This window comes from Corvus cornix, chromosome 3, assembly GCF_000738735.6.
Source record: "Corvus cornix cornix isolate S_Up_H32 chromosome 3, ASM73873v5, whole genome shotgun sequence".
NCBI lineage: Eukaryota > Metazoa > Chordata > Aves > Passeriformes > Corvidae > Corvus > Corvus cornix.
This window is the reverse complement of record NC_047056.1, coordinates 74,867,787-74,883,316: the sequence shown is the minus strand read 5'-3', so window position 1 is coordinate 74,883,316 and position 15,530 is coordinate 74,867,787. Positions and strand designations below refer to the sequence as shown.

Below are 15,530 nucleotides of genomic sequence, written 5' to 3'. Positions count from 1 at the left end.
TAATTTATACATTTTCCTAAAGATATTTTAAGGCTACGTCCATCCACACTGCTCAAAGACTGCAAAGGAGACTTAGCAGTGTTAGAGGGTTTCTTACCAAGGAAGAGAGTGTTCTGATGGAGTTAGAATGACAGATTCAGCCTACTCATTTAGATATTATTTTTCAATATTTTGAAATCATTTTGTCAGGAAGCTATTTTATATAAAAACATCTTTCTATAAACCAAACCAACGTGTATTTTTATATAAGTGAATGACTGTTTTAAAGACCTTTAAAATTTTGAACCATATATTTAGGCTTTATTGTTCTTAAAAGGTGGGAATCTCAGTACAGCCCAATTTCTTCCATACTATATAGTTTTACTTCTTTCTTCACCTTGTATTTCAGTTTTTCTGTACTTAACCATCCATTAGAAGTTTACAGTATATAACAGCTAGGTAGCAAAAAATTCTGAAAACTAAGTGACTAGAGATGTAAAAAAAAAAAAAAAAAAAAAAATTAGTTGTTCAAACCACAACATATATTTTGTTTTGTGTGTTATTTTACTATTTCAGAAAGTCAGTAACTGCACTCCATTTTTTAATGTACGTATATGATCATTGCATGTTAACCTCTTCATGTGTTTCTGTCTGTACTATTTAGGCTCTAAAAATGTTTAAATTAATAATTCAAATTCTCCTTTGCAAATGAAATATGAGTAATGGAAACATTAATTTGCTTTGCCTTACAGTATTCTGGATTGTTGCATTCAATGATACATCATTTTCTGCTAAATGTCTTTGAAATACTCCTGTGCAAATGATACCTTTTCCCCAGGCCCAGCTACTTAGTGGATATTATTGAACAAATGTCTTTTATAGAATCGAAAAAAGTGTGGCATTATGTGAAAGAAATTTTTGAAAATGTGCATGGACTATTTCGGAATATGCTTAGTGAATATTAAGCAAACACCTGAAGTTCCTGTGCTGCTGCCTAGGACCAGCACTTCATTACCTATTACGTGCAGTGACTTTGAATTTTTTATTAGGTACTGGTTTCTTAGCCTGTAAGGCTTGTGCATGATGTCTATGAGAGCAATTTCCAGCAGAGCAAAGCCTTATCACAGATCCACCTAAAAGGTAAGGATATTTTTTAATTTTCAGTTCACATGCTGAACAGCTGCCTGCAGAACACCTGCCCACGGAGCAGGAAAGAAATTTGGTTTAGGGGTTGATTATACATGTCTTACTCATATACAGTAAATCCAGAAATAGGCATGATGAACTTCAGATAAACCCAGAATATGCAAATGGAGAGTACAATACTAGAATATTTACCCCCGATTTTGTGCTCCACTACATTTGTAGTGCTTTTTTTTTCAGGTTGGCAAGAACATAGGAGAAAGGCTTATATATACTTCTCATTTATTTAGTTTCTCCCAAATCTGTAGTGTTAATGTATTTTAAAAAAAAGTTGAACTATGAATCTGGCCGGTAATGCATGTAAAAGAATGAGTCATTGCTATTGGCATTCCTCATATTTGCTAAGGAAAACAGTGTTAACAAATACTAATAAGATTAAGAAAAAAAAGCAAAGCAGGAGGAAATGATGAAAAATCGAGAAGGACAACTAATAAGAATGAGAGGAAAGCAGGTACAGCAATAAAGCTAGAGGTGGTGAAGGAATGCACTGATTACTTTTTCACTGAAAATGGCTTAAATGGACTTTTGAGAGTGAGGGACCTTATTACAATGGATCATGAGTGATAAGTTCTAAGACTATTAGTCTGAGGAATTCAAATCAGGTAATTTAGGGATAAACATGTCTTAAGAAATCATGGGCTACATTCAGAATGTGGTGATACCCTGATGGTTAAGAGAACAGAATTTGGTAAAAGAATAGAAGGAGTGGCAAACTTGGAAACCCAATACCAACAGGGACCTTCTTGGTCTCCAATTTTCTCATTTTATCACCATAAAGTTAGCAAAGTCCATCTTAGAAGTTTTTGCTTTTTTCTGATAGAAATCTTCTCTTGAACTTTCTTTTAGAAGCTTACTTTTCTAATCTAATTTTTTTTCATTTCCAATTTATAAATAACTTGTGTGAAATTTTGCATCTTGGTTGGTAACTGTCTTTCAGCCTGATGTTTTACCTTTCAGAATAACCTATTGCCATTTCTTCTTTTGCCAATCCTTATACACCTTTCAATTTCATTGCTTGCCTTAAGTGTTTTCAGCTTTAACTAACCTTTCCCCATGTGGTGTTTTATGAAATACCTTGCTGAAATCCAGATAGATACATATCCTCAAGCACATCAGTTGTCTTATTTAAAGAAAGGTTTTGGTTTAGTCTTCCCGAAATTAGAATATGTTGTATTCTAAAGATGGAAATGTCTCCTTTTCTTGATCACATGAAAACAGAGCTGGTACTGATAGTGCAATGAAATCATTGCTCATGCAAAGGGAAAGCCTTGTGATCCACACTTTCTGGGGAGTGAATTTGGGTCATGCTATTTAAAAAAATGTTTCCTTGAAAGCAGTCTCTTTTTGATAATGGGGCCTTAATCCATTCCCCAATCAGACTGAGCATGCATATCATGACAAATCTTTCCTCCATTAAAATCGTTTGCTATTCTAAAATGAATTAGTTGAATCAATATACTCTTCCTGAGGTTTCCCTGAGGAGTCAGGAGCAGCTGCTAGAGCAGCAAGTGCTGCCTGAACAGTCAGACACCAAGGCAATGAGGCCACCACTGCTGTCACCAGGGAGCAAGAAGCAGACCCTTGTAGGGAACTGGGGAAAAAGGTTACTCATGGGTACCACAGTTTAGCTGAGGCAAAACCAAGAATCAGATATGACTGTCAGGACTGGCAAAGCTGTGCAATCCTGGAAATGTATAATAGTAACACAAACTCCAAGGCAGCAAGATAAGAAAGAATGCAGCTGTTGTTTCCGATGTGTCATGCTCCTCTAACTACTTGAACTTCTTGAACGGCTGTGTAGAGACTTATCTTCAGTTAATTAATTAAATTAACATGTTCTCAAGGCTAGTTTGTGGTAACATTTCTTACTATTTGGCTTCTTATCCTTGATAAATATCACTATATAATGCTAAAGGTATTTAATAATGAGCATATACTCCACCATTTTCTGAAGACTTTTCTTCTAAAGACCTGCAATCCTGCACGGAATAGGAAAAACAAGGTTAAAAAAAAAGTTAGATATAAATATGTTGAAAAATTTGAGCTGGATGCTTTCAGTGAGCTTAGTTTGCACAAATTATCAGTTGTAGAATTTCTGCAGAGGTGGTAAATATATTGATTTTTTGAAATTTTTTTCTAAATTGAAGTAGAAAAAAAGTAACGCCATGGAAAATATTTTTTCAATTGAAAAATATTATTAGTAGATTTTTATGGCTCAGTATTTTTTCTTCTTTTCTTATGAAAATGAATACTTTTAAGGAAATACTGTATTAACACATTGTGCTTTACAATTAAAATTTATTCTCAGCCCCAGAAAAGCTGATGGTAGAACTTGATTTGGGATTATCCATCAAAATTATTTTTCAATAATTCATTCTTTGAAATTAGAAGTAGCATTAGTATGAAGTATTAGTATTAGAAGACCCCTAATTTAATTTAAAAATGAATTCTAACATTTTTGCAATTAGATAATTGAAAGTTTGAGAAGTGAATTTTTTTTTGCAATGCAGATTAAAAAAACCCCTCTGGTCATAATTATTAGAAAATTTGTACTAAAAATTGCAAAATCCCTATAAAAACATTTGGAATGTTTTAAAATTACTGACCATATGTATATGAATTTTTCATAGTTTATAGGGTTTTTTCCTGATTATTTCAATAGGATGGTATATTGAAATTGAAAAATATTTTTGTCTGTCTACCCCATTTCCTTGTGATGTTTGCTTGATGTACACTATCAACTGATCTTTCAACACATCTCCTTAACCAATGTATTTTAGTGTTTACATGAGACTTTAATTCAGTGAGCAGCTAAACTAATTTCTGTTTGTATGGCAGGGGTACATACTTGCAGACAAGTTGCAGATTTGTGTGTTGAGAAATGACTGAAGATGGTTATGACAATGTTGGTTGTTTGACTTATGATGGTTACTTTCATCAGCAAATAATATAATTTTCAATATATGACACTGATTCCTTATGCGTTTTTTTTTTTCATTATTAAATTGAGGGTGAATTTAAATATCAAGGCTGTATTGCTTTTCTTGGTAATCATTTGAGCTGTTAGGATTGTACTTTTATAACAATTGGGTCTTTTCTTAAAACCTCTTTCTTTGTTCAGCACAACTTTCATGTGTTGGGCATGTCTCCTTTCATCACAGCAGGGGACACTGTGTATTTGCGGGATAAACTAGTTCCATATTAGCAATGTGGAATCTCTTTGAGCTTCTCTGCATATGCTGATAGTGCCTTTTGTGAGGGTAAGTGTTGGGGAATTCTGTCAGCAATAGTATTTTTCTTCTCAGTAGTTAATTCATATCCTGTAAGTATACTGTTGCCATTAAGCCTAAATGCTATTTTTATTGTCTATGAATATAGGATATGTTGATAATAGCACAAAAATAAACTCATCTGGAAATTAATGGCTGGTGTTGATGAGGGAAATGCCAACGCTGTAACTCACATTTTGCTGCCTAAAAGAGAATCTCACATGGTTGCTGTGTTGAAAGCTTTTAGGGTTGTTTTGAATATGCGTGTGAGAGTTCATTCAGGGAGTTGGAGCTGTGAAAGCACTTAGACTATGTGAGTCTCCACGTTGCATACTAAAAGTTTGATACATGGAGAGCTTCAGTGGGAATCTATCGCAGCAGGTCAGGTGCCAGGGCTCCTTCTGGAATGCCTGGTAAGGGAACTTGTTTGCTCCAGTGAAGATATATCAGGGAACTTTTTAGTCTGAGAATTTAAGTCAGGTTTAGGTAACAAAGTCCTCACTTTGATTGGTCTGGTGTACCTTTAGAGTTGTATGGAAGCAGGATGCTGGGTGACTTAGTGATTAGTGATAAAAGCTTTATGTATTTATGTGTATATTTTTACATCTTCACATTACATAAAACTATTTGATCCAAGTCCCACTTCAGATGCCTCACCTGATTTGTAAATCTTACTCTTTCCTTCTTATTTTATCCAAATATGCGTGTTGATATAAATTATCACTTTAAATTACCATTTTATTTATCATAAGAGCAATCTTGACTACTTTATGTGTGAGTGGTCTGCTGTGCTCATTAGAAGTTATAAAGATGAGAGTGAACCTTTAGTTATTTCTGTAGAATAATAAATTTTCTAATTTGATTTTTAATCCTGCCTAAAGAAAGCCACACTGCACTGTAGCCACACTACAAAATCCTCTTGATTTCATGGAATTTTTAAGTTTGATCGTATTCTTATCTATAAAAAAATAATAATTGATCTTAGACTCAATTTTCTCTGGGAAGGACAGGAGAGAATATTCAGGGAGGCTGTTTGGAACCTACACTATTCTGTGCTAAAGACCACCAAAGAAATAATTTACCTAGGAAGATCTGTTTTTAAGAAACCTGCCAGCAAGCTTTTTCCCTTCTATAGGGTTCATATTTAAACTGTTTGTAATGTTGACTTTTGGCCAACAACGTCTCTTTCTCCTTCTGTGATGGAAAGAAACAGCTCAGTAATAAAAAATACTAATTTCTCTGTCTTTCACATTCATGCCCTAGTAGACATGAAATTTATATAAGAAAATTACAATCACATTATAAACTGCTTAAGAACTTAAAGAAAAAAAACAACTTCTGGAAAAAACATGAAAAAATTATACAGGGACTAATATTTTTTCAGAAACTTAGACATGGTATTTCCTTTTTTTGAAATGGACATATAAAAATATGTGAATGTCTGTGATATCTCACAGAAGAAGTTTTAAAATAGAACGACAATTTCCGTCATGAAAACAGAAGGAAGTTTTTTGCTAAGGTCAAAAGAAGATGTGAATATTTCTTACATGGATTATTTGAAGGAAAGTCTGTGACTGCATCCTAACTAACCTAAACACAAATTCACCTACCCATTTGCCTCACAAAGCATGTGATTTAAGCCCATTAATAAAGTGTATTGGTGAGGAAGTCTGAGGAAATGGAAATGAACTGGTCTTTCTTATAGCATGACTGTATTGCAGTTACTGGGCTTTGAAGTGGCTGTGCCTGATCTTTCTGAAATATAGTTGGGATATGCTCATTTGAAGTACAAAGTTCATAGCATGGGAAAAAAATATTCGAGAGATCAGTTATTACTCCTGACCCATAGTGTGTTCAAGCTGTCTTTATGACTTGTCACTGAGACAATAATTTTATTTGACAGGCTGATTGGATGTTATTAACAGTAAAGTTGCCTTACTGCACATGCAAGGTGTTACAGAGATCTCCATGAAGAGAGCCAAGAGGACTGTGGCACTAGTGTGGTCTGCAGGTGAAGGAGTTGGAAAATTTCCCAGTTTTGTAATTGGGTGGTGAATTAATTGTATATAGTTGTCCACGGAGGGCATTAACTAACAAAATGCATCTCTCACATTATTAAAGTTGATACAGTGCACCTTTTTCAAGGAAAAGAGGAATTAGCAGTTTAGACTGAGGGCTCTGTCATGTTACTGACGTTATTATATTACTTTATATTATCTAGTATGAAAAATTCATTACCATCTGGATCCCATTTTACCAGATACTGTATATTCATATAAAGTAAAAGAAACCTATATAAAATTAGGAAAACAAAAGAGGAAAAGATTGAAAACTACATAGATATAGGAAACTAAAAGAAGAAAATCATGTATGATTGCAACATTCTTGATAAGCTTTTTATGGATGAGTAAAGCATAAGAAAATCTTATTTGGGCTTCTCTGGAAATGTTCCTTGGAAAAAAAATCCCTTCATTATTATTTCCTCTTTATTAAAAAAAACCAAACAAACAAAACCCCCAAAAAAGCTAGTAGTGATCTGATCATGAGGACATTTAGATTTTAGTGATCCTTAAATGTACTCTCTTATATAATCTGTTTCATTATTTTGCAACTGTTGCAATTGGTGCAAATGCATGATCTCTTTTTATAGAAAAGTTCGCCTCTTTTATATAATCCCAATGAATTTAGGTGTATTTAAAGGGGTTTTTTTCAAACTTTTGGTAAATTATCTATTATTTCTTACAAAATAAATTTATGAGGGGCCATACACTCCACTATGAACCTATGTTCTGGGCATTATACAGCAGTCCAATTTTAAAATACCTATTTTCAGACATTTAAGAGCAACAGTTTAGAAAATATGTGATTCCTGAAGTCCTTCCATAAACATCTACTACCTGCTGGTAAACTATTTAAACCTTTTAGGCTGCTCCTTTGAATTTTTAGAAATATGTGTAGTAGTAAGAAGCACCCATGACTAGGATTTTTTAATATACTTTCTCCTATCAAAGAACATATTTCTGTTGTGCTCTAATATTAACCCTTAATATGTTCATTTTTTTTTAAGAAGAGCAAATTTTAGTAAACATACAGGTAAACTTACCAATTAATTAAGTTTACATGTAATTAAGTAAATGTAAATTGCCATATGCTCAGTAAATTTCATAACCCTGAAGATAATAATTACCATACCTTGCTTATAATGGCATTACTTTCAAAACAGGTGGGATATTCTCTGTCTGTTTTTTCATTAACAGTTTCTGGACAATTACTAAAAACAGTTACAAAATGTTACCGAGAGCAAAACTTTGTTCAAATTTATCACTGCAGACCTAAAAAACTATAAGTTCCTGTCCTTGCAGGTAAGGGTAAACAAAAAAATGATTTTTGATCTGTCACATGCAGTTTACAAATCTGAAAGTGAGGCAATTAAAAAAAGTTTCTTCAACTTTTGAATTTTACTCACATGAAACTTTACAAAAGAAAGAAGGAAAATATTTAAGATACTGGCACTGAAACTTCACTTCCTGAAAGATGCCATTTTTGTCTTATTCCATCAGACAATCCTAAAATGCCTGAAGGGCAAATATATAAAAATGTGAATGTGCTTAAAAAATAGAATTTTAAAAGGAGAGTGAAAGGAATTTTTTTTAGAATTTAACAGTCATAAAAGACGACTCATCAGACTGTGCCTTCCAAAACACTTTCATCTTTGTCTCTGACATGCCCTTAGTCATTCTATGATTTCCCTCAGTCTCTCCATGGTAATTAAATACTGAAATATTGTAAAATATAGTGTATACTCTGTATGTATATTGATATTATTTTGTAATCTGTATTATGAACACTAGGAATAGTCAGTTGTTGTTCTTGCTAAATTGACATACACTGCTCCATGAGTAGTTACCCTCTCTGAGAAGTAAAAATACAAATGCATGAAGTACTATCAAATATGAAAAAGTTTTCCAAACTGCATGCCATTAGTGATACCAAAGTCCTTTCAAAATACTGTGAAACCTTTCACAGATCTCCTTCTGCTAATTGTAATTACTATGGTTCTTATCAATACAATTGATGGTACCAAGCAATTAGATTTTCCAAAAATTTGATCAAGGGAAAGTTATGTATGGATATGCAGTATGCATTTAAGACTACAGCTATTCAGCCTGAGGAAGAACTGCCTTCCTTTGAATTGGAAGCAGGGAGGAAGGGGCTGGAGCTGATCTAGTTTTGTTTTGTTTCCCTTCTGAAGTGAAATGAAATAAAGAATAGCAGTTAAGAGGAATCTATTAGGGCAATTATTGATATTTTGATTCGCACTAAAAATATTTGATAACTTCTTTATAAAATCTGCTTAGAAGAACCCTTTGGAATATATTCTGCAAGCATTCTGAAAAAAGACAGAATATCCATGAGAAAGGCCTTTAATTCTTTACCTTCATCCTTCCTTGTTCTCCTCACTTACTCTTTCCCCAGTTTTTAGATGTTTTTTACCGATGTTGGTAATACAAAAACCAAACCAAACAAAAAGAACCCCCAAAACACAAAAGCAACAACAAAAACCCCACGAGACAAACAAACAAAATCCCCACAACAAACCCTAAATGTCAGCAGAAGATTTACAGAGGAATGCAATCAAGAATGATATTGCAAATCAAGCCTAGAATCAGACCATCAAACATTCAAAAACTTTCAGCTATTTGCAATTACGGTGGTAATTGCTATTTTAAAATGTTTTCCTTCTTCCAAAGAAACTCCATGTTGTTAGCTGAAATTCTAGGGATTTTAAATCACAGCAAATCTCTGCGCAGCTGATGAAGGCTAAATATTATAGGCAATCAAAACAACACATTATCTACATATTTCAACTGATTAAAAAAAAGTAGCTTTTGAAACTTCTTTAAGAAGTTATTTTACTGTGTAGTTCTAGCTAATTACAGCATGTTTTTCAGACCAAAACATTAGCATTAGATATTTTAAAGGAAAATGTGATGGATTTTTAAGGAAATTGCACCTGAGGTCTTTGCTACTTTATTTTAGTCTAAGCAATTATTCCTTTTCTTTCTGTTGTGAATCAGTTTTGCAATGACATCTTGGTTGTAAACAAAATGTAATACATAAAATTAAAGGGTCCTTTAAAATACTGTAATTTAAAGATTGATGTATCAACGTTACATAATATGAGTGGAAGGTGTCCCTGCCTATGGCAGAGGGGTTGCAACTGGATGATCTTAAGAGTCCTTTCAAACCCAATGGTTCTGTGATTCCACTGGGTGTTTTCTTTTAGCAACAGTTCATTAGTTAGTTGATGTCTGATGAACAGATATAAAGGTAAAATTGTAAAATGTCTGTGTGATCAATACGCAGCAAATTTACAGAACTTGTTTTGAAGAAATATTTAGTAAAGAGGCAAATTAATGTTTTTATAACAGTTATTCTATACCCACTAAGTCTGCATGAAGCAAATGCAAAGGATTGGCAGGGCAGTGATGACACAGCACGGATACCACCGCAGTGGGATCAATGCTGCTGGCAGAACCCTGTGTGGAATTTTTTTGAAGTTGGAGGCAAATTTTTATTGCAGCATCCTGACTTACAGACCTTATTTACAGAACAGTCAGAATGAGCAAGTGTATTAAAGTACTAAAGTTAAATTGTGTAAGTTTTGTGCTTGCTTTGGGGTTTTTTTTGTTTGTTTGGTTGGTTTTGTTTGTTTGTTTTTATCCTGAAGTGGAGCTGGAAGGTGTCAGTAAGTTTAGGATAAAGGAAAGTATTTAGACACCAAAATAACTGCAACTCACTGTTGGTATAAAATTGAGACTTTGATTAATCTGCTAAACACATAATTTTGTACTCACTGATTCATACCATTGAGGCCAAGAACTTAATAAATATTTAGCATCTTTAGTAAGCTTGTGTGACACTGAGGCAAAATGAAGTGAATAACCTTAAAAAGGGAGCAAAAAGGGTTCACAGGTTGAAACCATGCAGTGTTGTTTAATCTGTAGTACTAAATTATTAAATCCTTCAAGGAAGAGAAATCTCATATTATTGAAAGTATATTTGGGAAAATGACTTTTCAACATTAGAGTAAATCTGTTAAGTGTGAAAATATGATTTTAATCAGGGCATGAATGTTGGGGATTTTGTACAACTAAGCTAGTCTTGTGAATCATTGAAGAGGGTCACTTGAAACTTATTTTTATGATCTGCAAGATATAGGAAAGTTAGGGAGGAAAAAAACTACCATGACCTTTTGAGTTTTAAGCATATGTTGCTTTTCTGAGTTCATAAGTAGCTTACTTTTTTTATAACTAAAATTGTGCTATAAAAAAACCCCAAAAATATATTTGGATCACATTTAGAATATAGCTAAATATTGAGAAACAGACCTCTCATACATCATCTTATGCATTAGCAATAAAGGGATTTCAGCAGAGGTCTTTGGTTTGTAATACCTGTAAACCTGAAATTCATTATGAGAGAGATACCACAGAGGTTTTTCCCTCTTACAAGATGTCTCTAAATCTGATAGGACATGATACTATATGAAAGAGAAAACAGTCATGATTTCAGATATAAAAAGCCTGAAAGTAAATCTGTAGTATTGCAACCATACTTGGGACAAGCACCACTCATTTCATTCTATGGAATTCCTGAGCCAGCTGATAGATTAATCACTTTTGACAGTAACTCACTTTTTGACCTATGTGGCAAGGAGAATGTCACAGCAGTAGGAGAGGTTCTGTGATAATTGGAAAGTGAAGGGGACTTGGTGGTGCAATAGGGTAGTGCATTACCCTTTCCCCTCTGGAGACCTTGGTTCACATTCTGCCTTAGGGTCACCAGTGAAAATTCATGCTTTGCTATGCTACCTCTATTTGTACATATGATAAAAAAAGACCTCTGTTTGGAAAAATGTTGTCTTTCTTCATTATAAACCACTGTATTGGCTAGGATCTCAGGGCCAATGTACATTGGTAGAGAACTTAAAAAGCTTTTGTTCCTGCAATATGTGTCTGCCAAGATCACCTCCCCAAAAGATCATTCACTCAATATATTACTAAAAGGAAAAAAAGGAAAATCTTCTAAGTTGATATGCATGGAAACAATGCAAATAATGAAGGAAACTCATCTGCAGTATGAAAGCTGCACTGTTTCCCCCATTTCCATTTGGAATTAACTCCTGCTAATCTCTCTTGCACTGAAGTTATATTTATCTTAAACTGTTTTACTTGAACCTCTTTCTGACTAAGATTTTCAAGTGCCAGAGAAGTGCTGTTTCATGTGCAGTGGAGTGGAGCAGTGATGACATCCAGTGATTAATTAATTCAAAAAGTACACATTCCCTAAAGGTATCCAGGGAACCACTTCCCAAGCCTCTTTAAAAGAACCATATTGCCTGCATTTACAGGTGGTAGTAAGCTGAATATAGATTGGTTATCAGTGATGTACTGCCTTTTATTGCATCTGAAGTGCTTGCTCTTACTGCCTTGTAACAAGGGTGCTGCAGCTAATTGTGCTTAATGATCCAATGCAAAGAGCCTGAATTTTGTATTATTAACTCCTCCTATGTTTATCTTTTCATCTCCCTCACAATTTACAAGTTCCAAGTTCCATTAGGGATTTGAAGCAATGTGTGAACACCTTAACCTGAAAATCCCCACAAAAATGTTAGCTGTGTTTACAACTGTGCAAGAGCTTCCCTCTTTAAACATGAATTAAATGTTCAGGATGGGTCCAGCCTGAGCACCTTGGTGACTAAAGCAGTCTGTTTAAAGATGCAAGAGGCATCAGGGAAGATCCACAATTTTACACCTTTCTTCCAGGCAAGAAGCAATAACAATTATGGCTCCATCTCTGGAGCAGATGACAAGAATTTTCAGCTAATCACAGTATCCAGTCTCTATCCCTTTTTGACAATAGTTTCCCTCTTATTTTAGGGAAACATGGAGTAGAGATTAAAACCTACTTTCTTTTTCCTTCAATAATTACAAAAAATATGGAGGGAGTAAGCAGAAGAAGCAAAAGATTAAAGAAAAAGACAGGGCAGAGGAAACTTCAACAGAAAGCAGAAAAGAACAGAGCTGTTTGACTGATAAATCTTTCTTTTCAGCTGTGCTAGCCGAAGAAGGCCTGAGTAAGCAGCTACAAATGAAGAAACTTTAATTTATACTTTTAAGTGCAACCTTTTAAGTCACCTTTTAATAGGGTGATAGGAGCCTTCATTTGAGACCTTTTCTTTCCTTGCATGAAAAAAACTTCCAGAATTGTGAAAGCCTTTAAGTGGCTTCTGTAGTAAGTAGACCCTAGGTCTCCTTTGAGTGCCCTAGATTTCTTTCAATAGCTAGGTTTCTTCAGTGGTTAGGTTTTGTTGTCACTGAGGTTTTTTTGTGTGTTTTTTGATAATTTTGGGGTTTGAGTGGTTTTTTTTCCATAAACCAGATGGAGTTGATTGGAAGCCCTGGATAAGATGTAGAAGCAAGAGGGGATTGAACTGTGATTTTTCCATACGTTGTAATGTTCACATAAAGGACTTAACTAAGAAAGGCTTTCTCTTGGTACAGCTGCATCTTGCCAGATCAGGAAATGGAGATCTATGAGTTGCAGGATGTTGGTAAATAAAAAACCTGAAATAGTTCTTCAACTGCTTAAGCAGGTTGATCCAGAACATTACTTTTAATTTTTTATTGTAATTGTATATCTGATGTCTTAAACCAAAAACCTTGTGGGTAATTCTCTTCCTAAATCAAAATACTGCCTTGTAAAGAGCACATTTTCATCATTTGTTCACTTATGCTGTGCCACATTACAAGTGAGGTTCTAAATGAAGTGAAAGATGGCTAGTTTGATGAACCTCTGCTGGTTCTCTTGAAGTTGTAGAAAGAGGAATAATACTGTGTGCTTCTTCTGGAAGCCTGCATGAACCTCCCAATGAATTTTGTAGGACTGTTAGTTTTGCTTAGCCCACTTTTCTCAGAAGCCAGATAATATTTTTACTCATCTAAGTCTTCAGTGGTCAACAGGACTTCTCACTAATAAGTGGATCTTCATCCTGAGACAACTGAAATTTGTCTCTATTTGTTCCTATGCTCTCATAGATGTGTAGAATTTAAACATGCTAATTTTTAGTGGTTCTTTTGGCTTTTGTTTTTAATTATGAAAAATAGGAGGTAAAGGTAATGTAGCAGTTGCAGTGAAGTGTTCAGATTTCTAGCTGTTAACAGAAGTGTGTGTACTTCTGGATTTGGTACTGAGTTGAGAAAATAATCTGACAACTTATTTTTACACCACTTAAGTATTGGTGTGGGGGTTTTTTAAGTTTCAGTGTTGTTAGGTATGATGCACAGAAGCAGGGTGAGAAAGTGATTTCATGCTCTATTTCTCCAGATGAAGTTTTGTGCTTTGTTGACAAATACTGACATGTAAACCCAAATTGCAACTTCCCAGATCTAACAATGGTATATTAAAACATTGTTTACATACGCCATAAGTGGACTTTTATAGGCCACACAAAACTTTGGAAATGAGTTGATCTCTTATCCTGGCACAGGTTAGCTTAAATAAAATTAGCCTTTCTTGGTTTTAATACTTCTAAGATGATGACTGGTTTCTATGCTTTTTAAATAGGTTGGTTGTTGCCAACATTTTTAATTATATTGAACCAAAAGAAGTAAAAAAAAAAGAAAAATGGCCACCATGTTGGAGTTTTATTTTAGAATGGAATTTTCTTGATTGTCTAAAATCAAATAAGCTTACAGTACATGGCAGGATGTAAAAGGACAAAGTTATGTAATCCATGAATATAAGGAATGGTTGATCCCTTTACTTTTGAAATCTCAAGAATAACTCTGTCTTTGCTATTACTTAACCCAGAATTTTACCACGTAACTATTTTTGGGTTTGGTTTTGTGTTTGTGGGTTTATTATAATATTCATGGCTCTATCTGTGGTTCATGATGTTTTTGAGAACAGAGCAGATAGGAATGAAAACGTCTCCAGCCAGCCATCAGACCGTAGTAGCTCAGCCTCAGCCTTTAATCATTAGCTTACTGTAACTAGGCTCTATACTGGGTTGATGCTTTTTCTGCATGCAATTTAATAGAACATAGTTTAATTTGAAGTAAAACAAAGAAATAAATGCTGCATATTTTCACTGGGAAAAAACTTCTTAAAAAAAGTTTCACTCAAAGTCATTTACGGCTGTGATTCTTGTTCCTACTTCATAATCTCAAAAATGATTGTCACCTAATAATATAGTAAAATATTGTATTAAGCTGGTTACCTGGCCAGATATATAATTTTGAGCTATTTCTAGTGTTTTATATTTATCTTTATTTCCTAAGGTAGCTCTGTGAAGATGGAATTTGATTCCATTAAAAAAGGGAATACTGTGGGTTGTATACTTAACCCACAACTTTGGGGTATAAGAAAAAATGGTAGAGAATAAGAAAAATTAGGTTATTAATTTGATAATAGCAGCAAAACATTTAATAATGGATCAGATAACATTATCAAAATGTTTATGTAGCTGCCTACATTCCTAATGAGAATTTCTGAAAAACAGTCATACTCACACGCTTATGATAAAGTATCTGAGGCTTCAGATGTTCTGTCCAACAAGCACTAATATCATAATAGTGTACAAGTAGGTTTACTAAACAGTTATAAATGTAATTATGACACTCTGATATAAAATTGTTTCAGAGGCAAAGTTGCTTCAATCAACAATAGTGGAATACTGCTGGATGAAGTAAAATTATAGCACTCTGTTCATTACAGAAACCAGCATACTGCAAATAAGAATATTAAAATTTAGCATGAAAATAATAGTTTTATAGCCCCCTCTTCAGGCTTTGTTCTTTGTTGCTTGGAATGTAGAAATTAGGTAGCTGTGGGTGGGTAAGGCTTTGAGTTGACTTTTTCATCCTGCACCCATGATAGACTTTGTGGTGAAATGTTCCCAGTCATAACTCTACATGACATTAGGGTTATAGCCTGATTATGTGACTACAGCCAGGTGCTGTACACCTGACAGATTTCAAGGGGTATAGAAAAGGTGTTAAAGAAGTGTCTCAG

The 15,530-nt window shown here is 34.1% G+C and overlaps 1 long non-coding RNA gene across 10 annotated transcripts in view; it reads left to right on the top strand.

Annotated features, from left to right (window-relative positions):
* Positions 1-15,530, top strand: part of LOC109950907 — a 207,493-nt gene that overhangs the window by 70,220 nt on the left and 121,743 nt on the right. For 7 of the 10 annotated variants that reach the window (XR_002273169.2, XR_002273177.2, XR_002273175.2 and 4 more), the window contains one exon: positions 1,029-1,119. The exons of the other annotated variants lie outside the window; for them this stretch is intronic. This is a non-coding gene — a long non-coding RNA (uncharacterized LOC109950907). The remainder of the gene's footprint in view (positions 1-1,028; positions 1,120-15,530) is intronic. 10 annotated transcript variants of the gene reach the window in all.